Here is a 26012-nt window from a genome sequence, read left to right on the forward strand (position 1 = left end):
TACCATTATGGTTCATGGCACAATTAATGTTTTAGTCTTTAGGGGGCCATACATCTCTTTGTTGTTTCTGATATGTTCAGTCTTTTCTTTGCCCCAGTGGATAAATATTCAGTTATATATATTGAATAATTTCACAATAATCATTTCTTTTTTTAAAAAAGTTTTAGCAATCAGCTTTTCCTAACAGTGTGATGGCCCCGCATGTCAGCCTCTTTCCTAATCAAGTATATAAGCATCTGAATGCCAATTCAGCTGATTTCCCCCACCACTACACACACACACACTCCCCCTCAATTATATTTATGTATATATTATATTTATGAATATATAACTGAAAGGACATCCTTTGGGGATAAAGGGCAGAATAAAAATGCAATTAATTCATTAATCTACAAATTAATAAACACAAGAAGCTCTGCTGCCTTACAGGAGTAAACACAGGAAAGCTGTCTTATGCAGAGTCAGACCACTGTTCCTTCTAGCTCAGTACTTCCTACACACTGACTGGGATGACTCTCCAGGGTTTCAGGCAGAAATCTTTTCCCCTCTACCTGGAGATGCCAGGGATTGAACCTGGAGCCTTTTGCACACAAAGCAGATGTTTTACCACTGCACCTTTCTAATTCATCAGCCCAGTGTTGTCTATTCTCTGGCACTGACATCATCTCTCCATGATGTCAGGCACAGGCCTGTTGAGCCCTGCCACCACCAGCAATCTTATTAACGAAAAATGCAAAAAACTGGGACCATGTACTCACAAACATCTGATCTAGCACTGAATTATGTCTATACAGGTGGAACACCACTCAACCAGGAACCCTCCTTTTCTTTTAAAAATGCTTAACATTAAGTACAAGTTAAGTAACATTATCATAAAACAAAAACCATATCAATACTAAAATCTACATAGGAAATGAGAACAATGCTAGAAGGGGGTGTCCCCCCTCCATTTTAATGTTACCATTTTAACTACATGTTATTCTGAAATTCTGTAAGGACCCTGCTGGGCCAAAAGGTAGAATATTATTCATTTATTTTAGATCTGTACCACCTCTTCCCATGGGAGCCCAGGGCTGTATACAACACAGAAAATACAATCCACATACAATAATTAAAGATATACAAAATACACCTCTAAACCCAAAACATAGGGTTTAGACCTCTTACAGAGCTACAATTCTCAGAGTTCCTTGGAAAGCTTGATTGAATGTTAAGCCACTCTGGGAACTGGAGCTCTAAGAAGGGAACAAGGGTCTCCTAACAATTCTCAGCACTCAGTTCCTAAAATTCTTTGGGGGAAGCTATGACTGTTTAAAGTGGAATAATAGCACTTTAAACACATGGTGTGAATGTGGCTCTAGAGAGGGAGTTCCACAAAACAGAGACTGCCATGAAGAAGGCCCTGTCATGAGTTGCCACCCCATGGGTCATATGGAGCAACACCACTACCACACCTCAAAAGAAACAGACTGTTAAATATTGTGGGGAGGCATTCCTTTAAGTATTTGTACCCTAAGCCAATTAGGGCTTTGTACAACAGTACCAGAACCCCAGATTGGACCCGGTAGCTCACAGGTAGCTAATGCAGCACTTTCAGGACTAGTAGTGACATGTTCTATTTTGCTGCACTGCCTAACAGTCTAGTAGACCTATTTTGCACCAATTGCAGCTTTCAGACCATCTTCAAAGGTAGCTCCACATAGAGCAGATTGCAGTAGTCCAGTCGTGAGGTTACTAAAGCATGAACTACCATAGCCAAGCTATGGTCCAGGAACAGCCACAGCAGTTGAACCAGCTAGTGCTGGGCATAGGATTCCACTGAAGCCACCTGGGCCTCAAGTGACAGTTTGGAATCAAGCAGTATTCCCAAGTCACATACCTGCACCTTCAGAGGGAATGCAATCCAATCCAGAACAGGTTGTCTCCTTTAATTCCTGGACACGTGAACCACCTATCAACAGCAACTCTGTCTTATCATCATTCACCCTTAATCCATCACTGTCTAAATGCTGATCGAGCACCTGCACAGCCTTTCCTGATTCAGATGGAACACAGCAATAAAGCTGAGTGTCATCAGCATACTGATGACACACACTCCAAATCCCCCAGATGATAGCTCCCAGTGGCTTCATGTTAAATAGCATAAGTATGATTGTTAAACACATACATACACAAACACAAGTGCTCAGATTACATTGAGTAGCAGTAATTATCCCCTAAAGCCTGATGCTTGCATACGCTTTCACCAGTCTTCCAAGACTTAACACAATGTTGCATGGAGGGCTTTTTGAGAAAGGGCTACCTCATCTGTGGTACCACCACCAAAGCAGGGGCACCATTTCAGAAAGCCACAGAGGTGTGGGGATGGGAAGGGGTTTTTTTGGGGGAAGGAGAACAGTCTCAGCAAAGTTGAAAGGCCTACACTAAGATATATTCAAGTTTAAACTGCATAGTACTTTAAGAACATTTCTTCCTTTTTTTACACCATTTTTATACCTCAAAACAATTATTGGAACATTTATGTACACAGGTGAAACTAGCAAGAGTCAGATTTGGGTCTTTTGTATCCATGCTAAACTTATCTACTGCCTCCTAGAGGTGGGTCAGCTCCTCTCCACTGCTGAATAACAATTTCCAGAAGAGTTGCCCTGAGTCTACTGCAACAAAAATAACAGTGTTGCCTTAAGGCTAACACACTTATAAGGCATAAGCTTTCACATGCATTAAAAGTGTTTCTGAGAGCTTATGTCTTAATAAATGCATCAGTTTTTTAAGGTGCCACAAGAATCTTTGTTACTTTTATTGCTAATACCATGACTGATCTGTTTTAATCTCATTCTAATTGAATAATTTCTGTGTATATATTTTCAGCTTATTGTTACACACCTGAATACTCTGTGGCAGAGTATGAGTGAGAAATATGAATAATTCATTGTTTTTTTTAAAAAAACCTGTTTATTGACTCAGTTACTTCTTATCTTAAGATGTTCAAATTAGTCTTTCAACTGAAGGCATCAAATTAATCCTTCAGTTGAAGGCATCATAGCTTACATTTTTATCTGCCCTACTTAGGGCAGACTTGATAAAGCCTCACTTGTCATCATTCTATTAAAATATTTTAATTGGAAAGATGTTCCCTCCTGAAAAGAGTTTATGCCCTTAAACAACAGGAGCCACAGAGAAACTTGAGCATCCCTTTTGTTAAATTTGTTAACTAATTAATAAGGCTGCCATCCAATATGTTTACTCAGAAGTAAGCTTCTTTGGGTTCAATGGGACTTAATCCCAGGTAAGTGTGAATTGGATTGCAGCCTGAGACTGCAGTTCTAACCCCACTTATCTTGGAGCTGGCCCTTCTGAATGCAATAAGACTTACTTCTGAGCAGACATAGTTAGGCTTGTGCTATAAGTGAATAAATCAATATTTGTTCTTGCTATAAAAGCAGGAATTTGATCAGCTGATCATTTCTACTCCCTTGGCAAATAAAAAAAATTAACACATTTATTTAATTCAAAAATAATCTTGCACTGCACAAACACACACACACTCCCCCAAAAAAGTGCTGAAATGAGTTAACATTAACAACAACAACAACACCTCACTGATATCAAGTGTGTAAAACTAAGGCAAACTCTCATAAAAAATAAGGACTGGAATTGGGAAGCAGAAATTGGGAAGCTTAAAAATGTATGGATTTATAACAGTGAGCTAGGGAAAGCTCTCCTCTATTTCCTATACAAAAGCAGGGCCAGTTAAGAATACTGAAGACCCCAGGATAGCAAAAACTTGAGAAAGGTTCCTTGTAAAGTGACCGGGTACAAAGGAGGACAGCTCTCTTATACCTTGGAGAATTAAACACTGTTCCATACATTTCCCTACTGGTTGTCCTAGATGCTAACATACTAACAGGTGTATCTCTGACCATCACCACTACTGCAATGGAAGTTATACTTGCCCATATATCTGCTTCTGATTTACTAGAGGCACAGAAAAGCTCAGTCTCCTCTTGCATCTGGTTACCCTGTTCTCTAGGGGCAGTGGCCTTCAATCTTCTCAGACCCAAAACTCACCCTTAATTCCAGCATACAAAAGGGACCCAAAATGAGAGCCATTTTTCAATATCATATGCTATTTCACTTTTAATATACTGTTATAAGAGGTGAGCAGTTCCAGAAGCAACACAATCCAGGTTTTGGTTTCCTCTGGAGAAGAAAAACACACTGGAGAGGGATGGGGCTGTGCTGGGACCATCAAGGGGCAAGCATTTCCACCTGCCTTGCCCCCCACCCCTGCTCTTAGTGACATTTGTTTGGGGACTGTCCTTTACCAGGAAGATGAATGTTTTTGGTTTGCTGTTCCTGTTTTTTTAGCTTTTCTGTTATTGTTAGTTTTTATTGTTAGTCTCTTAAAGTTTTGATGTTTGCATGTTCTGCTTTGTACGTCGCTTAGAGTGGCTGACAATTCAGCCAGATAAGCGACTAATAAGTTGAATAAATAAATAAATAAATGGCATCTTTATAGCATTTGCTCAATTAACAAATATACTAACAGAGCATAAGCAAAGGCAAAGGATGTGCACATTCTCACCAAGCAGATCTTGGAAAAGAACCACCCTGCTATCGAGGGCTCCTTCAGCTCAGTCAGTCCTGCAGCCCTCCCTACGTGATTCTCAGGACTCCTCCCAGGGCATCCACACTCTCTCACTCTCCACAAGTGGTTTTGCAGCCTGACTGAAATGTGGGCTTGCTTGAATTGTGATAGTGCCTCTTGCTTCCCTTGATGGAAGATGAAGAGGTGTGTAAACCCTTGACTTTTGCTTGGCTAGAATGTAGCCTACTTACAAAGGTAAGAGTCACATTCATTGCTCCACCCAATTTTGGCTCTGGCCCCTCCCACTACTGACAGGTGGACCTCAGAAGGTTGTCCAGGAGGGAATATGGCTTTAGGATTGAAAAGGTTTCCCTGCCCCTACCTTAGCTGGAGGTCTATGTCACCTTCCAAGCTCTGGTGGCTCTCCCATTCAAAACCCTCAAGAAATATCTCCAACTGGTTCCTAATAATTAGCTTCCATTGAGGAAACATCAGTCAGCCATCCTGGTCCACTAACATGCAATCTGCCTGGCGAAGGAACAGAAGCTCCTGACCATATCTAGCTGTCTATCCAGGTGTGTTCTCTTAAGAACATAAGAAGAGCCCTGCTGGATCAGGCCTTTGGCCCATCTAGCCCAGCATCCTGTCCTCACAGTGGCCAACCAGATGCCTGTGGGAAACCCACAAGCAAGACATGAGCACCACAGCACACTCCCCACTTGTGATTCTCAGCAACTGCTATTCAGGGGCTCTTTGTTCAGTTGTCCTCTATCCACCCATCCACCTTAAGTAAGACCAGGCCGACAGAGAAGGGGAAATGCATAAGGTACTTGCAGAGGGCAGTCCTCATCTTTTAAAGAAGCCCACAGTTTGTGAGGGGCCTGTTGCTGCCCTGCAACCTCTGTATCTGTATGTGAATTCAACAAAATGTTTATGAGACAGTCACTGAAGATCTGGCAGTAACTACATGGGGTGCTGGTGTGCAGAGGAAACTTGCTCAGGCTCCAGCTTGTCTGCATATGCTTGGGCGATCATTCCTTTCCCCTATCATTCCTCTTATTACAATTTCTTGGTTTTTTCTTCACTTTTCCTTCAAAAACTCACAGCAGCAGGCACACATGCTGGGTCAGGCCCTTAGAGGTTTGGGGAAAGAGCGGGTCTGAGTACAAATTTTGCATTAAGTTCAGAAAAATGGTCCTGAGATCATGACCCAATTGTGGGTCATGAGCCACTGGCAGAAAAACAACAGCCAAAGGTACACGGAGTTCTCTACTGTTTGCCTTTGCTATGAAGCAATACTTAGATGGCAATACACATCACCAGAGACAAGTTTGAGAAGTCTGGAGCTCTTGTTCTGGGCTCCTACATATGTTTAGCTTCCCAAATAAAAAAAGGAAAAGAAGATGGGGGTGGAGGGAGGAAGCAAACATTAGGAGCTTGTGATCTCTAAGTATTATGTCCTTCCTTGCAAAATAAAAATACACTCCATTAATAGGAGTGGCAGCAAAATAACCAGCCAGATGAACCTGAGGAACTGCCTGCAACAGGATGCAGGCAAAACCAAGAATGCATTGTGATTCAAAGAGTGATAGGACATCCCTAATGGTGATAATAATTATTCTGAGATGGATGAATGAGGGTGGCAACATGTCTGGAAAGCATCCTGCTTCAGGTTCTTTCACTTGACCCAGTTTTTACACTGGAAACATTTGGGAATTCTCTGCAGGTCTGTATGAACTATGGTCAGCTACGCACACGCATACCTGCCATCAACCAAAATGGCAGCAGGGGCATCAGCCCTTAGGGAAACCTCAGCTGCCATCTTGGTTGATGGCAGACATGTGCCCACAGCACAACCAGCATTTACTTCAAGGGAAAGGTAGGTGGGGCATGGCGGGCCTGCACAGTAGTAGGGAGGTGCCTGGGAGCTCCCTCTCTGCAATCCGCAGCAGGGTAGGGAGCTGATGCTGCTGCAGATCGCGGGAGAGCTACCCACCCACCCTAAGGAGGGGTCCCTTGGGCCCCAGAGGCCCTTGGCCAGCACCCAACCTGGCCTCTCTCTGGTGCTGGCCCTGCATGCAACTATCCATGCACATCAACAGTGTGATGTGGCTGCAAAAAAGGCAAATGCTATTTTAGGCTGCATAAACAGAAGTATAGTTTCCAAATCGCATGAAGTATTGGTTTCCCTCTATTTGGCACTGGTTAGGTCTCATCTTGAGTACTGCCTCCAGTTTTGGACACCACACTTTGAGAAGGATGCAGACAAACTGGAACAGGTTCAGAGGAGGGCAAAGAGGATGATCAGGGAATTGGAAACAAAGCCTTATGAGGAGAGACTGAAAGAACTGTGCATGTTTAGCCTGCAGAAGAGAAGACTGAGGGGAGATATGATAGCACTCTTCAAGTACTTGAAAGGTTGAGTGACACATAGGAGGGCTAGGATCTATTCTTGATTTTCCCAGTGTACAGGACATGTAATAATGGGCTCAACTTTTACAGGAAGCCCGATTTCAACTGAACACCAGGAAAAACTTCCTAACTGTTAGAGCGGTACGACAATAGAACCAATTACCTAGGGAGGTGGTGGGCAACACTGGAGGCATTCAAGAGGCAACTGGACAGGTACCTGTCGGGTATGCTTTAATGTAGATTCCTGCATTGATCAAAGGGTTGAACTCAGTGGCCTTATAGGCCCCTTCCACCTCTATGATTCTATGATTCTTTCTCTGTTGTTTCCCGCATATACATCTGTGCACTGTCTACAGTTAGACTGTAACCTCTTTGGGGCAGAATCCTATATTTTTCATCTCGTACACTGTAAAGTGCCTTGTACATTGCTGAAACCATACAAATATAAAAACAACACCATCTATGTTTTCACCAGCAATGTGTTCCCCTGCTGTATCACTCATGGAGCTGTTCCTCCATTTCTTTTTCTATAGGGTGGGAGAACACCAGCAAAACATGATCCCCCACTCCCCCTACATCCATGCCTCTGCCATTCAGAGACATTTGTTGTTTTTTTAATTTTCAGAAGTCTTTATGCTCTTTGCTTTCTAGCACTATCCTCCACGTACCCATGGTGTGTAAAAAGGCACTCCTCTGCAGTCATTTGCACTCCTCACTTTTAACAGGAAGTGAATTTGACAAAGCTGCTCAGCAAGGTATATCTTTCTGATGTTCATAAGAACTGCTTTGCTGGATCAGACTGAGCCCCCATCTAGCATCTTTTTCCCACCAGCAGTCAGCCAAATGGCTCTGGAAACCTTACAAGAATAGCACAAAAGTAAGAGTGTCCCCTAATGTTTATTTATTAAATCATTTATAGATCACCTTTCATATAAAATTGCAAGGTGGTTTACAGAATAAAATCAATACAAGAGACAATACAATTCTTTTAAAAACACAAATATCATAGATATTCAACATTTCTAACAGAGGATATACTAAAAATCAGTGTTTGTGAATTACCTTGCAAATAGGCATGTTTTAACTAGCTAGCAAACACCATTGCTGTAAGGAACCTTCTGTATCTCTAAGGGAAGGCTATTTACTGGGGTTGGTGCAAAAGCCTGGCAGTTGCACAGCTAGGTGGGTTGCAGCAACCAGTGTGTGAACAGTCTTCAGTGTAACATGAACACAGTGTTAATTAACATAAGAGACTATTTTATGACATCAGGAAAAACTTCTTAACTGTTAGAGTGGTATTACAATGGAACCAATTACCTAGGGAGGTGGTGGGCTCTCTAACACTGGAGGCATTCAAGAGGCAGCTGGACAGACACCTGTTGGGTATGTTTTATGCTGGATTCCTGCACTGAGCAGGGGGTTGGACTCAATGTCCTTATAGGCCCCTTCGAACTCTATTAGTCTATGATTCTATGGTTCATTACTGTTTGCAGTTTCAGCAATACCGTCTGAGATGTTTTTACTTTGTGCTTCCGAAGGGCTCTTGCCAAAACTGTTTTCCAAATGGCATCCATAAGAAAAGGAAAACTAAAACCTGAATTACATCAATACTAGATACTGTGACAGACAGGATGGGAAAATGCAGACAGAAATATACTGATCCACCCATAAAATCCTTCCTGATTTCTGAACATGTTAACAAAGAACATGTTTTTAAAACATGCCCACACCTGTAAAGGGAACAGGATGCACACACCCAGTTTTACAATTCATGCTAACCCTTAGGTAGCCCACATTTCTGAACAGCACCCTCGGTACCACTTTTGTCAGTCTTATCCACAGGAGGATACTACTAGAATACAATGCATACCCAAGAGTCCCCCTACTCAGTTAAGACATTGAAGTATGTAACCTTTACTGGGGTGGCATGTGTTAGCAGTGCAACAGTGTGAAAACTATTGCTTCAGAGCAACCTTCCCCAACCTGGTGCCCTCTAGATGTTGCTGGACTACAAGTCCCATCGTCCCTGACTGGCCATGCTGGCTGGGAATGAAGTGAGTTAGGTGTCCAACAACTTCTGGAGGGCACTAGGTTGGGAAGGCTACTTCAGAGTATACATTCCTGAGCAAAGAATGGATCCATGTACCCATCCAACGCCCATTTCCATCACACTATAGGAAGCATGACCATGAAACAGCATCCAAGGTAGGGTTATGTAGCCAGAAGCACATTTGGTTCTGATTAGCTGGGGTCACCAGAAATATGGCACAATTTTAGAACCCATATCCATAATGTCCCCAAGTGTACCTTTTGACTTCCTTGCTTCTTAGTTATGAATGGCAGCCATTAGTTCATATGGGAGAAAGTAAAGGGGCAGGGAACCTGGGAACTATGCTGCAATGAGAGCAAAACCAGGCCTCCACCCCTACCACTCGTCAGCTATCCTGCAGTTTATGGAGAGACACACCTCATCCCAAGGGTTCTTGCAAATATACAAGTCCTCTTCCCTCAGCAGCCATTTTGTTATGCCATGCCCTCCCAACAGGCATATGCTGATCCCCTACAGCAGCCATTTTGTGACTGGTGCCCTCAGCACATTCTCAAAATTTCAGATGTGCACACTGGCCCAAAAAGGTCAGCAACCCCTGCCCTGATGGGTTCTCCTTGTTGAGTGCCACTGGTCACCACTTCCCATTCAATTGCGTCTCCCTCTTGGTCCAGTGCTTCCCATCTGTGCTGGGCAAGATGAGTAGAAGCATCTGCTCCTTTCCCTAGATCTTGTCGTCCCACACTCAAGAGAGGACAAGAGATCAGGAAGAGACATCAAGGAGAGAAAGAGGAACAGGGCCAGAGAGCTGGCAGTAGCCCCTCTGCTGGGGTGTAGGCCTTGCCAAGTGCTCAACAATGCTGATCCTCTGACACCAGCCCTGCTTGGTAGTCCTATGCCTGTTCAGCATACTTCAGGGCAGTGTGTGTAGATCTGACTGACTGAACCTCTAACAACTTACTGTATCATGGAGGTGAGTGAGTGGGATTAGAGTCTTTCCTTCTGGTCCTATATTAATTCCCTTCTGGACTCTTTTAAGTTTGAAGAGATCAAAGCTCCTAAGAGCTTTTAGCAGCTGACCCTGATTTTATCTCCCTCCAAGTCCAAGTGGGATAAGCTTTTAAGGGCCATCGCCCACAAACATCAGGAATGTATGTTAAGGATTCTACTTCACAAGGTAAGAGCTTGAGGCACACCCACCGACCCACCCACCAACTCTCTGTACAAATAAACTAACCACTGGCCAGGGAATTTAGAGCACCACTGGTTGGAGCATCATTGCTTTCCTAGCATTATTTGTTAGTTTGCTCCCCTTCACACACACACACCTTTGCTCTGCCTGAGGGAATACAGAATTCCTTTCAATATAGACGCTTGCTGCTTTTGTCCTAACAAACAGAGCTCACCACATACAAATATGATCTTATGGTATTGTATGTTTTTCAGTTAGATTTATTGATTACTACTTGGCCATAAGGGCTCTCAAAGCAGTTCAATATAAAATCATAATGAAACAGTTCATACAACAGCACAAATGCTAGCATCAGTAACAAACGCTGGAACTACTGTTATTTTCAGACAGTCTTATAGAATAAAAAATGTCTTTACAGATTTCCTAAAGATCATAATGAGAGGTGAGCGCAGCAAACATCTTGATGAGGAACTTCCATGCTGTGGGGCACCATCATTGGCAAAGCTCAGTTGCTGGTATTTTGGATCCTTTCGGTTTTGATAAAGACAAAGACATGCCTGAGCTGGATAATCACTTCTGTAGCTAGATGCCATTCCCCAGCTCTCCTCCCCCTATTACTGTTTCTTTGGCCATTCCACAACATCTCCCAACCAAGAGCAGGTTTAGGCAGCTCCTGTCCCTGCCTCGGCCACCCTCGCTGGCTTCTGGGCTTCCCTGTCTTACAAGATGAACGGAGCCAAGCCAAACAGGTGGCTACGTGCCCCCATGAGGCAGGGCGTGGGGGGAACCGGAATATCAAGGCAGATGAGTAACAGGGCCAGCAAGCCCTGGCAAGAAGCAGCAGAAGTGAGAAGTGCCAGGCCAGGCTAGTGGCAAGGCTGGCAGTGGCAAGCACAGGCAGAGCAGAGAAGGTCCTGTTAGGAGGGGAAACTAGGCAGAGCCTGTGGGAGGCAAAATGCAGCAAGTGTTGAAGAGTCTGCCCCTTTTTGCCATGGTTTACTGGGCAACCACCCCAGGGCTGCCCCCATATATGCCTACACTATACACATTTTTATCCTTCAGCCAGTGTATCTTCAGCATAGAATTGCAGTTTCCTAGTGAGAAGGAATGGGTGTTGTACCTGTATGTTAGTAGAGCAGAAACACCACAGCTCCAGCATAGCGCATGTGTGTGCATATACTGTGTGTATATACTGTCTACAGAGCAGATACAGCTTAGCTCCAGTTACCCATCTGTAAAATGGGTATTATAGTAACTTACCCAGTGCTTAAATTCTAAAGTTAGGGACAACCTTTCCCCATTACATTCTCTCTGAGAGGGAGCTATAGGACAGAGCAGGCCTTTTCGCTGTGTAGTCCCAATGTTTTTTTATTGTGTTGACAGAATCTCTGTGCTAAGCATACCTGTGTAAGTTTGAAACATACATACATGCACGCAGTGAAAACACTAAATATGTTTCTCAAGATTTGAGCATTTCAGAGTTGTTATTAATGGTTTGTGGTTTTGTGCTTACTGATTAAGTTCAATCTTGATGAGGTTTGATGTAATCAGTTATAGAATTTACAGACACATGGGTGTCATTTTTTTTATTTTACAGATAAGTCACATAGCCAAGCTACTGTGGTATAGTGTTGGACTTGAGCAGATATACACCATTAATTTAAATTGCATCCAATGCATATGACTCCCCCCAAAGAATCTTGGGAAGTGTAGTTTCCCACACACAGAGCTACACCTTTCCAGCACTCTTAACAAACTACAGTTCTCATGATTCCTTGAGGTAAGTCATGTACTTTAAATGTGTGTTGGATGTGCTTTAAATGTATGGTGTGGATCTGCCCATTAGGCCCCATCTGTACTATAAATTTAAAGCAGTATCATACCACTTTAAACAGTCATGTCTTCCTCCAAAGATTTCTGGGAGCTGTAGTTTGTTAGGGGTGCTGAGAAGAGACTCTGGCACATTCACATTATACATTTATTCCACTATTATTTAACTTTAAACAGCCATTTCCTTCCCAAAGAATCCTGGGAACTGTAGTTTGTGAAGGATGGTGAGAGTTATTAGGAGATCCCTATTCCACTCATAGAGCTACAGTTCTCAGAGTTCTCCGGGAAGAGGGACCAACTGTTAAACCAATCTGGAAATTCTAGCTCTGTGAGAAGTCTCCTAACAATTCTCAGCACCTTTCACAAACTACACTTCCCAGGATTCTTTGGGAGAAGCCATGACTGTATAAAGTGGAATAATAGTGGAATAAATGTATGGTGTGAGTGTGGCTCTCTTGTCTCCTCACAGAGCTACAATTCTCAGTCTTTCCTAGTAAGAGGGATTTACTGTTCAGCCACTCTGGTAATTGTAGCTTTGTGAGGAAATTGGGGTCTCCTAACAACTTTCAGTGCCCTTAACAGACAACAGTTCCCAGGATTCTTTGGGGGAACCCATGACTGTTTAAAGTGGTATGATTCTGCTTTAAATGTATAGCACAGATGCGGCCTCAGACTGGAAAGATACAGGTTCAAATCCCCACTCATCCATAAAGGTAATTAGGCATAGGTGACCTTGGGCCAATCTTTGTCTCACTGTGTAAACCTACCTCACAGAGATGTTGTGAGGAAAAAATGATGGAACTATATATATGGACTGCCTTCAAATCGATCCTGACTTATGGCTACACTATGAATAGGGTATTCATGGTAAGCAGTACTCAGAGGGGATTTACCATTGCCTCCCTCTGAGGCTAGTCCTCCCCAGCTGGCTAGGGCCTGCTCAGCTTGCCACAGCTGCACAAGCCAGCCCCTTCCTTGTCCACAACTGCCAGCTGGGGGGCAACTGGGCTCCCTGGGACTATGCAGCTTGCTCACAACTGCATTTAGAGGAAGGATGGGCTATAAATGCAGTAAATAAGTTGGTAAGAAATTTTTGTTGACTGCTTTCATCAAAAGCTGCTGAGACCACTGAATTGCAACAGAAAGGAATCCACTGAAAGGCTGCAGAATACTAATACAGAGGAAGGGGGAAGTTTTAAATAGGTTACTTACAGAGCTCAGAAATCAGATTTTAATTTCTGAAAAGCCGCAAACTTTAAGTGCTAAACTGCCCCAGGTCAAGGCTGAAAGTCTTTGTATGTCATCAAAGCCAGTAAGTCAATGGCAACCAGAGAAGCTGAGATAAACAGCTGGGGGGGGGTCTCAGACATCAGAACAAATTAGCCAATAAGAGAAAGACAGTGGGGCAGGGGCAGAAGCAGTGACCCAATTTGTTCAATGCATGTTGAACAACCCTCAGTGCCCATTGTAGCGATTGCCCATTAATAAATCAATAAATCACATAATGTGGTGTTGGGTGGAGAATGTATGGCTAAGAAACTCAGCCCTCATTTTTTTCTTTCAGGACCAGCCTGAGATATTTTGTTGCCTGAGGCAGAGTAGTGAATCAAAGATGCCCACAAGTCAAGGGTACATTGGACCCAAGGCTGTTCAAATTATTTTGATACCCGAGGCACCCGATACCACAAGCACCTGTCTCTTTCCCTGATAACTATTAAAAATACAACAATAACACTTTAAGCAACCCACAATTTACTGCTTTTTCATGACACCCAACTCTGCCTGATAGGAGGGCTGGCCTATCAATTTCTGGGCCTTGCAGCTGTGAAGACATACTTAAAAGTATGTGGACATTATGCTTTCTGAAACCTCAAAAGCCAGAGGGAATGGCTGAATAACATTTCCAGAAATTAGAAGTGGGGCTTCAGCACCCTGAGCAGCTCCTTCCTCCTTCCCATCACTAGTAAGACCAGAATATTTATTACTATTAGGCAAAAATAAAGGAAATTCTGAAAATCTGCTCAGTTTGCATATTTTAAAAGGTTTCTGATTTCAGCAACATTTTAATCTTTTAGCACAAAGGTCATTCCTACCAGTTCATACAGTGATGACACTGAAGGCAGGTTATCAGCACAAGTTGTTTCTGTTTAAAGCTTTAAAAAAACAACACCTGAAGCTGTTGTGTTTTTGTTTAACCTTGTCAATTAAAAAAATGGAAATCAAGTAAGAAAGCTTGAAACCAAAATAATTTTACACTTACCTGATTACTGCACAACCATTTCTGATGCTCCTCTTTTTTTGCCACCACAAGATCTTGGTAGGTATTTTCTGTAAACCTGTTGAACAATAAAAGCAAAGTTTTAAAAAGAATTAAACAAAAGTTTCCCAACAAATTGTTTTGACACTTTCATCACTTGTGTTACTGCAATGTGTTTCTATGACATGCGGCTAGCCAACCATATACCTCTCCCCCATGTGCTGCAACCATGGAAACAAAGCATCTGTTTCAGTTTTTATCCAAAAGTGTTCCATACAAGCTGAACTAAATCAAAGGCCCTTGAACGGCACAAGAGAAAGAGCACACGCTGCAATGTTTTGTCAGATAAAAATACACTGTGAACAATGTAGACTGCTGTGCTGCACAGACCTTACATGTGCCTGAGAGTGTGTTCACATGAATCAAGGCAAACTCTTATTAGTTATTTCTGATACAGGTTATGGAAGAAAGACAACTCTTCTTAGGCCATCTTCTCACAAGTGGCAGATGAGGTGGTACTGTAAGTGGAGGCTCACATGACAGACTGCTCCTCCATACCAAAAGAAAGAAGAAAGTGCCAGGAGAGGATCCCAGAAAAGTCAAGGAGAACTATACTATCCTAGGTTTCTCCTTAATATTCCTGTTTTCCATCTACAACAGGGGTAACCAACATGATGTCCTCCAGATGTAGTTGGACTACAACTCCCATCTTTCCTGACCATCGGCTATGCTGGCTGGGGCTGATGGGAACTGGAGTCCAACAACATCTACAAGGCATCACATTGGCTACCTCAGATCTACAGGGAGTAATTAACTAATTAATTATTCTGTCATAAGACCTCATATCAGGTCAGACTATCTAGCCTAACTATGCTTGAATCATGATGGGGTCAAAGATGGCCTGTGCCTCTTATTTTTTCTGCTGGCCCTCATATCTATAGTTTATTAGAAAACTATGGCTACAATTAGGGGATGTCAGGGGTGGAGCTTCTGGATTTCATTAAAGTCCACCTACTTTCCCCCTCATAATTCAAGCACTGTAGTCCAGTATTGCTTATTCTGACTTGCAGCCTTCTCCAGGGTGTTATGCAGAGAACCTTGCCCATCACCTGCTACCCATTTCTTGTAACTGCAGATGTCAGGAGTTGAACATGGGACTTCCTGCATGCAAAGAGTGTGCTCTATAGTTTCCTCCTCACGTACCATCCTCATCTACAATTTGAAGTGGTACAACCCAAATGCAGGTTTTGACTGTCTCATATGCTGTCTGTGAGAGCTAGGCCTTATTCTTGTACTGTTTATACACCATTTTTAATTTTTTTTTAAATTACATTTATAGTCCTACTTTCCTCCAAGGAGCTCATGTTGGCATACATGGTTCTCCACTCCCCATTTTATCATCACAACAACCCTGTGAGGTAGGTTAGGCTGAGACAGTGACTGGCCCAAGGTCACCCAGTGAGCTTCATGACTGAATGGGGATTTGAACCCTGGTCTCCCACATCCTAGTCCAACATTCTAACCATCACACTGGTTCCATAAGGCCTGAAACTGCAACCTAAGCTGTGCACATGCCATGCACTGAAAGCACATTTAAAGCATATTTTCCAAAGAATCTTGGGAACTTTTGTTTGTTAAGGGTGCTGGGAATTGTAATTCTGTGAGGGATAAACTACAGTTCCCAGGATTTGGGGGGGGGGACATTCTTTAAATGTATGGTGTGCATGCAGCAATCATGTTGGACACCACTGCTAAGCAGTCAAGGCAGAAAAGGGACAAAGGCAGCCTGCAGCTGAGCAAGATTAGCACGCAATTCACACTTTCAGAACTGGACACAGGTGGACAAAAATATATAGAGGAATGGGTGTGTGTTAGAGTTGCCAGGTCCATGGCCTGATCCTGATCCTGTATCTTTAGGAGAAGAGAAAGTCAGCCAAGTGCAGGTGTTCTTGCAACACCATAATGAGAAGACCACAAGGTGGAATTCTCCCTTCTCAATGCACAACTTTTAAAGATACAGAAGACCTCTTGGAGGCCAGGGAGGGATTCAAGTTGTTGGTCATCAGTACCACCTGCCTCTGGCCAAAACAAGGAAGTGCCGAAAAACAGGCCAAGAAAGTTTCCTTGCTCCAACAGAGCAGATCAGGCAGTATTCCTTGGTGGCTGATGGGATGCCTTCTGCAAAAACTGAGTGAACAATCTCTGGCCATATTCTGGAATAAATGTCTCATGTAGAAGCACCGAAAGTCACCCAAGTAGGGGTTTCAATGCAGGCCTCCCCAGTGAAAGTTCCAAACTGGACGCTAATCACAATGAGTTTCAAGATACAGGGCACTGTTCTACCCTGGCATAAGAGAGGATAGAATTTGAACTCCCAGCCACATTTCAGGGTTTTCTTTCCTTTATTGGATCATTAAGCTATCACATCACACCAAGAAAATAGGACTATATAAACTGGTATAGGTGATGGCTATAAGTAAGTCTATCAGAAAACATCCACTCTTGCAAGAAAGTTTATTATTCTAAAAAGCTCACACATCCAGAAAAAAGGCAGAAATGGATGGCTATTTGTAGACTTCATGTGTCCAGGCTGTCTAGTACAAGATGAACTCCAGAGATTTCCAAAGCTGAGGTATAAATATAAATCAGGTTTCTAGTCCTCATTGTGATACGGCAGAAATAGAACATGTTCCCCAAATCATCCTCTCCACCCAGTTGGTCTCCGTCAGACCTATCCCAGGCAAATATAAAATAGAGTAAAATAACTCAAGCTCATTTTAAACTGCAGCTCACAGGAAATGCATGCCCATCTACTTTCCCCCCCTATTTCTTTCTGATCACCCGAAGTGGCTTTTCTTATGATAGGCTTTGCTTGGGTGGATTCTTTTAATTTTATTTATTTATTGGAGTGTAGAAATGTCCTGCCTTCTGATCTCAGATGAGTCAGGAGCTGGCTTTTGTATCTGAGGAACAGGCACCATTCACATGTTAAAAGTTCCTCTAGTACAATGTGTCTCCATCCAGATATTATACTACAACTTCCATAATCTCTGACCATTGGCTGTGTTGGCTGAGGCTGATGGGAGCTGCAGCCCATCCATATCTGAAGGGCATGACATTGGCTACGCTTGCCCTAGTATATCAGGCCTGAGGTTTGACCCTGGAAATAGGTACTGAAGCTGAGTATACCATGAGAATAACACAATAAGCATGGCCTTTTTTGTTTGTTTGTTGGATGCTATTAATACTTTAAGGAATGGGTGCTTGAGGTGTCTGCAGACTTGTTGACTTGTGATCAGGAGACAGCACTTAGGCAGGAATGATTTCTCAGAGGTGTGTGGTGGTGGAGCAGGGTTTGCATCCGTTATTTTAAAACTATCCATAGCACAGCAATGACTGGCTCCTAAAATCTTCCTCTGCATGGCTGAGCAGGGGTGAGCATCCATGCAGATGGAAAGAGCTGCCAGCAGATGGAGAGAGGGGAAGGAAGGAATGGCGTGACACACACACAGGTCACAGGCAAGCAAATGGCCTTGAACCACCAGCATTCATATATATACAGAAGAGAGATGGCTGGGAGCAAGAAACATCAGAGCAGGATTCCTGGATTATTTAGGAGGGAGTGGAATTAAATTGTTAGAATTTGAGTGTAAAGCCTATCACTTAGCTGAGATGTGAAGAACCCAGCATTAGGACTCCAACTTGCGCAATTATCTATTATGTGTCTTAGCAGCCCCCTGTAGAGACATCTAGTTACTTTAGCATAGGGTGTCTTTAGTCACACAGGCCAACCCCAGGTGCACAGGGCAGCTGTGGTGTCATGACTAGCAGAGGACCTGGCCCTGAAGCAGCTAGGTCAGGCAGGATCCAGTCTTCAGGACTCAAGAAGAAGTTGGTCATTCCTGCACTACACCTCCTTGCACTTCTGAAGTACTTATAATTTGTCTCCTAACCATGTTTTTTTCATTTCCTTCCATGAGATGGCTAGAGAGATGAGTACCTCTGAACAAGTACGGAGTGACCTACTATACCTAAGAACACAACACCTCTCCTCCCCAGTGAGGCAGTCCTCAAATTCATTCAGGGTCAAAAGGACAAGCACATTTGAAATCACCTTGTCCCTCTCCCTTTGTTTTAAAAATTAAATCTTGAGCAAAGAATAAGCTTGCCTTCCTCCTCAGCCCTGGGAGGCAGAGAGTTAAACACACACACCCCACCTCACAAATCTGCCTCATGGGCGTTTGACAGCAGGTGACCTTCCCTTGAACAGCTGAGCTTCAATCTGCAGCTCCAGAATCCAACAAGCTAACAAATTAGGCACAAAGCAAGAGACCAGATTCCTAAATAATTCTCATTTCTCTTTTAAGATGTTGGGTTTTATTCCCTTTTAATTTTTGCATGCTCCTGTTGTATTAAGCATCATTTCTGAATATGGATGATGAGTTCTTCTCAAGGCTATTGTTTAATTAATAGCTAGAAATGCTTCTGCAGTGGGCATTAATAGCAAGAAGATGTTTGGTCAATAACCTTTGAGGGCTTGTAGGTACTAGCTACTGAAGCTGTCTCACCTGGGTTGCTGGGGGAAGGACGCTTTAAAAAAGCAGTTTGACAGACAGTAGCTACTAAAAAAGAGAGGTCTGGTGAGGATTGCAGCTATCTTGGAGGGCACGAAGCATCTACTGTTTACTTTTGGGGAACCAATGCTGTTTTAGTATATGTAGGTGTTTACACACCTACCTGCTCTCTCATCTTCAGTTTGCATATGTGAAAACAACTAGACTGGAGGGGGAGGGACATACATTCTTTGTGCTGTATTCTTCCCTCACAAGGAAACTGGAAATATATATAAAAAACTGCCCCTCATAAAATATTACAATATTTGGGTAATATTGGTGAGAGCCAGTGTGGTGTAGTGATTAGAGCATTGGACTAGGACCTGGGAGACCAGAAATCAAAATACCTGCTTAGCCATGAAGCTCAGTGAGTGACCTTGGGCCAGGCAGTGTCTCTCAGCCTAACCTACCTCACTGAGTTGCTGTGAGGATAAAATTAGGAGGGGGGAACCATGTCTGTATGCCACCTTGAGCTCCCTGGAGGAAAAGTGGGATATAAATGTAATAATAACATAAAATAATAAAAAAAGAAAACTTTATTTAATGTATTCTATTTTCTAAATAGTTTAAGAACATAAAAAGCTGCCTTACACTGAGTGAGACCTATTGGTCTACCTAGCTCAGTATTGTCTACCCTGACTGGAAGCATCTCTCCAGGGTTTCTAACGTGGGTCTCCACCAGCCGTACCTGGATATACTAGAGACTGGACTTGAGATGTTCTGCATGCGAAACGGATGCTCTCCCACTGAGTTGCAGCCCTTCCCTGAGATACTTTGAGGTACTACTGCTTTGACTTTACCTTGTTTTGAAACTATTTTCCTGCTTTATTGTCTTCTGTTTAACTGTAAGTAGTATAAATTTGGAGGTGGAGAGACCTCTTTTTAAAATAAAATAAAAACACATAAACATTATAAAATCTCTCCACAGATTAAAAGTACTGTGTAAATGCAGACAGGAGCAGTCTCTTCTGGCTTTTTGCTCAGAGATGTCCTCTTGAGCAGTGTTTCAAAGAAGTGGAAGGGACATGGGGTGGGAAGGAATCCTCTGATGTGGGAACAGAATGTACATTGACATGTTGAGATGGAGGATGGGGCCTAGATCAGCTCCTGCTGCCTTTATGTGTGTTGCCATGTTAAAGCCGGTTGCCTGGCAACCGGTTCTCTGGGTAAAATTTGGGAAATGACTGTAGGAAGAAAACAAGATCTTGCCACCCCTCTTCTTCATGTAATTATTGGAAATGGGGGGGGGAGCACAGGAAAGGGATCATGGGAGCAACAGCACCCATTTTAGAATGAAGTGGTCTGGTCCATCTCTGCCATTTGCAACCTCCTCCCTCTCTCAGAAGCCTAGTTTCAAGCCACCTCCAAGCTGAAAGCACACTGCACAGTTAACCATGCTCTATGTCTTTTGCGCAGCTGAATTGGTTATCATGCAGGAGAAAGAGGAGCGCCAATATCCAAAGAGCAAAGTTGCCACCCCTGCCTTTTATGCTGGATTCTCCTTCCAAACTTTCCCAGTAGCAAGTCCTGTATTCTTTGGGGCTGGCCTCTTTGTGGAGGTGTAGGCAGTTGCTAGGCAACACAATTATCTTTCTCAATCCGCCAGCCCACTAGCATTCCCTCCAAGTTCTGTAAGAGAGACTGTGAGCTCCTCTCTGCACCTGCACAGATGTACTCTCATTATGAATTAAAAGCAGATTCCAGGGTTTAATCCTGATAAACTCTGGTTCAAATTATTCCCTTCAGCAGGGACAGCTCTACTGTGGGTGGTGTAAGGGTTAATGGACGCCATTAGCAAAGAAGGATTCAGCACGTAGACCAGAAGGAGGCGCAAGCGCAGAGGATTGTTCTAGGAATGGAAAATTACCAGCTATACAGTTATGTTTTGTGCAACACACTCACCAATGTATCTTTTCTGTTGTCTGTAACCCAATAAAAGAGCTGTGCCTCAACTGTCAGGAGACACAGTTTGGAGGACAAATTCCCCTGTGTCTCTGCTAGCAATAAAAGTCATCTGATGAACCGAACTTGGGCCTGAGACTCAAATTCTTACCTTAACAGTAGTTTGCAAGCGGTGGCATGGACTGGACTTACGGGTGGCTCCTACCAAGTTTGCTATTTGGACATGCATATGTACATTTAAAGCACACGACTTACCCAGAAGAATCCTGGAAAATGTAGTTTACTCCTCACAGAGCTACAATTCCCAGCACCCGTAATGAACTAGAGTTCCTATGATTATTTGGGGGAAGCTATATGTATGCAGCCTTCATAAGAAAAAATACCAATTTCTTAACACACATTTCTCTCACAGTGCTAATGCTGGAGTTGGGTGGGGACACTTACAGGGTAAACAGGGTGCCAAATGACCAGAATAAAGCAGGCTTGGCTGGTGTTTATTTGGGTGGGTTTTTTGGGCAGGGGAATCTTCAGCCAGTTGTCAGTTGTATACATCAAGCAAATATACCACCTTTGCTCTGGGCTCTGCCTCCATCCCCCTTCCCAATTGCTGGAATCTGCTGCTGGTCTCATTCTGGGCCTAGCTATCAGCATTAAATACATGGCGGCCAGAATAATAGTTTTAGCCATCAGCCCCACACAAATCTGGAAACAATATTTTGATCTCTATGTACCCTGTGTGCATACAGGGCCTATTGTTGGTTACACAGAGAGGCAAAAGCTCTTTCCATGTCTTCATAACAGCATGTACAGTATATCATAATAGTGAGCAATTATAGTGCTTCCCATATATTATCTTGGCAAACCTTACAATTCTCCTATAAGGTAAGCCAGTATTATCACCCCAGTATTGAATATTTGGTTGTGGTAGGGGTGAGGATGAGAGATAATTACTTGCCTCGTGAGTTCATGGCTCAAGTGGGAAATTTCTTGGCTCACAGCTCATACTCTTAGCTACTTTGCATACTTCAGGACTGACCATGGGCCCTCAAAACAGCTTTGGGGGCTCAATCCTGGCTCAAATTAAGCCATACCTACCTTTACTCCTAGATCTGCCTCTCTTAGGACAATGTGAGCTATACAGAATTATTATAGCCATCCCATAGATGCCACCCTAAAATCTCTTGTCCAGATGGCTTGGCACAAAAAGAGATGAAACCACATGGTTGGGCAGCAGAGAAAGTGCCTTGCAGAGAGGAAGCCTGGGGGAGCCAGCATCTTGCAGAGTTCTGCTTGTGACAATCTACCTTTTGTTCTCATTACTCCTCCGCAACAAAATTCCCCTGGCCTTTCAAGAGCCAGATGGGGCAGCCCTGGGAAGATTGGCTGGGCAGGTTTGAGTTTACTTATTCACAATAATTAACACCGTTGCAATAGGTTTAGATTTGCTTGGATTCAGATTTTGGCCTCATCCAGACACTTGCTGTGCTTGAATTCCATGAACTGAATAGGCAGGATCTGTAAAATCAAATGAGTGCATATTTATTTTATTAATTTTTTATCTCACCCTTCCTCCCAGTAGGAGCCCAGGGCAGCAAACAAAAACACTAAAAACACTCTGAAACATCATAAAAACATCATTTATCCTATTAAGGATAATTCATTTAAGATTTCATATCAAGAAGCTTCATAGTCTTGTTGAACAGAAGAGAAAACAACAGAGGAACCATGGGATTTTCCTACAGGAAATATTCCAAAAAGATTACCACTGTGAGATCTCTCAGGAAAGAGCAGAATCATTCCACTGTCATGATGATGCTAACATCTTGCAGACTACATATCACATGCTACCGGAGGATCTAATTGGATCAACACAGTAGAATGTCTGTGATCAATTTTACATCAACCAAAACAATAACCATTCTGGAAAGTAGGCCAGCACGGGTTCAGAAACCCCAACTTTGTCCAAGTGAATTTGAATCTGCAAAACAACAATCTATTCCAGTACCTTTTAAAGGTTGCTGTATATTATACAACCATGAGAGCAGGTGTATACCATACCTAGCATGGATTTTTCACATTGTGCCATGTTAAATTGAAAATACCCCCATGCCATTCTGCTGCTTCCCATAAACTCATTTCAAATCAAAACCTTACAAAACTTATAGTCCTGAACTCAGAAATGCTTGCTTAATAATCCATGGCAATATACAAAACACAGAAAGAATCCAGAGCTCAACTTCTAAAACAGTAAAATAATCCAGACCTCTGTTGGACTTTTTTCTGTCTCATAATTTGTTGAAATTAATTAAAAATCAGCTATGTTTGCAGAATAGCTATAATCCTATTACTGACCTTGCCCCATACTCTGACCTTCATCCTCTGCAGTTTAAAAGTTTAAAAAAATGCATGGCCGATTTTTAATTAATTTAAGAAAATTAACATTGGAGTCTATGATAGTGCAGGCATGCTCAGTAAGAACCAATTGTCAGGGTTCTAAAAGCCAGACTAACAGCCGTTTGGCTTGGCTAATCAGGGCCACACCCACACCAGACATTTATTACATTTTAAACAGTCATGGCTTCCCCAAAAGAATCATGCAAGTGTAGTTTGTGAAGGGTGCTGAGAGTTGTTAGGAGACTCCTATTCCCCTAACAGAGCTCCAGTGGTCAGAGTGTTTTAATAGTCAGCCCTCTTCCAGAGAATTCTGGGGACTCTAGCTCTGTGAGGAGAATAGGGTGTCTCCTAATAGCTCTCAGCATCATTCACAAACTATCCTTCCCTGGATTATTTGGAGGAAGCCATGACTAAAGTGGAATAAATGTCTGGTGTGGATGTGATCAGGGACAGCTTTGGTTTTAATTTGGGTGGGAGACTAGAGGTGTCTGCCATAGAATAAAAAGGTAGGGGAACCCTGAAAAATAATGAAACTGTTAACAATGTTTTCCTTTTGGAAAGGAAAGGGGCTTTCCTTCTGCCCAGTGCCCACCTAACCAATTTCCTCCCCTTCCTTCCCCTCCCCGTGTCGGTTTCACCTATCCTAAGCATGATTACATAGGAGTAAATCCCACTGAACTCAGTAAGCAAGCAAATGATCAAACTTGCCCTTCCCCTCCTCCTTCATCTCCCTCTCCCCTCCCCCATGGTAAGTTTCACCTATCCTAAGCATGATCGCAAGGGACAAATCCCACTGCACTCAATAAGCATGCAAAATGATCAAACCGGCTCTCCCCTCCCCCCTGCTTCCCTCCCCCTCCTCTTTCGCCTGCTCCTCTCTCCCCTCTGCAGTAACAGTAGTAACACAGGAAAGAAGCAAAGTAAGTAAGTAAACACCAACAAACATACACAAATGTAATTCTCCATCTTTGGAGATGCAGTCCTGATTGCAGACGTTGCCACAACTCACCATATGCTCAGAGACACGTTACCAAATTCTTCCAAGCTACACAGGAAGTGGATTGGGCTGTGAAAGACCAACCCAAATGGTGTTTGCATTTTTACAAATTTGTAGGGCAGTACAATATCTCAGAGAGGAGATCAGATCTCCTGCTCCCCTGGTACATTCACTATAGCTGCCCAATTTCCCTGCTTTTAAAAGTTTGATAGAAATATCTGTCGGCTATTGATATGTTCTTAAACTGCAAGAGGTTTTTTTGCCTATTAGTGAATATGTATGTGCAGTTGTGGAATGAGTAGTATAATATTAATATTTGTATATAAGAGAACATTTCCACAGGTGCAGTTTGTCACATGGGATTTGCAAAAATGTCCTCTTCCATAAAACTGTCAAAGGTAAAGGAAGCCATCATCCTTTGCATCCACAAAAAAGCAGATGCCCTTGAGGTGTCCCAGCTCTTCTTTCCATTTATTTGGTGTACTGAACTTTTAAATGTGACCATCATTATATTTGCAAAATTTCTGATTTACAGAAAGTTTTCCTGCTTTTCTGTAGAGATCTATTTAACGTAGAGCAGCTATGTGTCCTATTTTACAGAGGGCAGTCCTCTATTTGGAGGGCTATCAGAGGACAGTCCACTGTTTGAAGTCATCTTCTATTTGAAGGGCTGCCCATTTTAAATATAAAGAAGGCAGAGCAGGGAACATGTCCATCAGCACAGCCCTGGACAGCAGACTGAGCAGGCACATAGGTTACTTTGTTACAGTCTTCCCTGCTATGAGATGTGTTGTATTTCTATTTGAAAGAGTTAATATTTCTAAATCAGTATACACAAATTTAAATCAGCATAAGCAAATCTCATGCAAATCTTTTTTTTTTTTGGTGATGCATAAGTGACCATCCTAATTTAATGTCTGGATCATGTGGGATCCACAAGCAGCTTCACCTGGGCCGGCACAAGAAGAAGTTGCTTAGATAGAAGTGCCAGCTCAGACTAGCAGCTTTACAAGACCAGGTGGAAGTTTGTGGCTTTATAGTGCTGCAAAAGGCCAGGCAGCAGCTCCCTCCTCTAGCATAGTTTGTGGTGCTGTGAGTAAGGCTCTTGAGTCCTATTGATGGTGTGCCTGGGCCAAGACTTCTGATAACTTACAGGCAGGGCCAATTTGGTTCAGTCCTCAGCATCTCCAAAGTAGGGCTAGGAAAATACCTTTATCTGCCTGAAACCCTGGAGAGCCACTGCCATTCAGACAATCCTGAGCTAGATGGACCAATATCTAACACAGCTTTCTATGTTCCCTTCAGGCTTTTCCACATGATGTTTTTAGAGCACTAAATGCACAGTTGTTAACCATTCAGTGTGCATAGTCACCATCCCACAAGGTTGCCCATTTACTTGGCCATGCTAAATGAGGCCTTTGGTTTGATCCACCAGTTCAATATTCTCTGGACTTTTCTGTGTGCGTATTTGAAACATGCCATCACCCTTGAAGACTGAGATATGGAAAATAATATTGGTAAGTAGATTCAGGACATATTCATCATTTCAGGTTCAAATATGGGCCCAGTTCTCCAAACCTGGACTGAACTTACTTTTCAAGCTAAGGAGCCATGTCTATGTGCCTTGAACTTTTGAGATATCAGAATTAAACTAGTAGGGCAGATTCAGGACGTAAGTCTATGTGTTTTGAGTGTGAATATAAATCCATTCCACTGGTCTGTTTTTTAAAAATATGTATCTGTATCTACATATATGCACACATACTTAAAATCTCCC

General features: G+C 42.8%; 1 protein-coding gene across 2 annotated transcripts in view; it reads right to left on the bottom strand.

Annotated features, from left to right (window-relative positions):
* RAPGEFL1 (Rap guanine nucleotide exchange factor like 1) overlaps positions 1-14399 on the bottom strand; it is a 101876-nt gene extending 87477 nt beyond the window's left edge. The window contains exon 1 of one of the 2 annotated variants that reach the window (XM_061590077.1): positions 14333-14399. The gene's annotated coding sequence lies outside the window, so the exon portion shown is untranslated. Of the gene's footprint in view, positions 1-4588; positions 4777-14332 lie in introns of those variants that run through there. The other variant, XM_061590078.1, reaches the window with a different exon arrangement.
* Between the last annotated feature and the right edge of the window lie 11613 nt (positions 14400-26012).

This window comes from Rhineura floridana, chromosome 11 (genome assembly GCF_030035675.1).
Source record: "Rhineura floridana isolate rRhiFlo1 chromosome 11, rRhiFlo1.hap2, whole genome shotgun sequence".
Taxonomy (NCBI): Eukaryota; Metazoa; Chordata; class Lepidosauria; order Squamata; family Rhineuridae; genus Rhineura; species Rhineura floridana.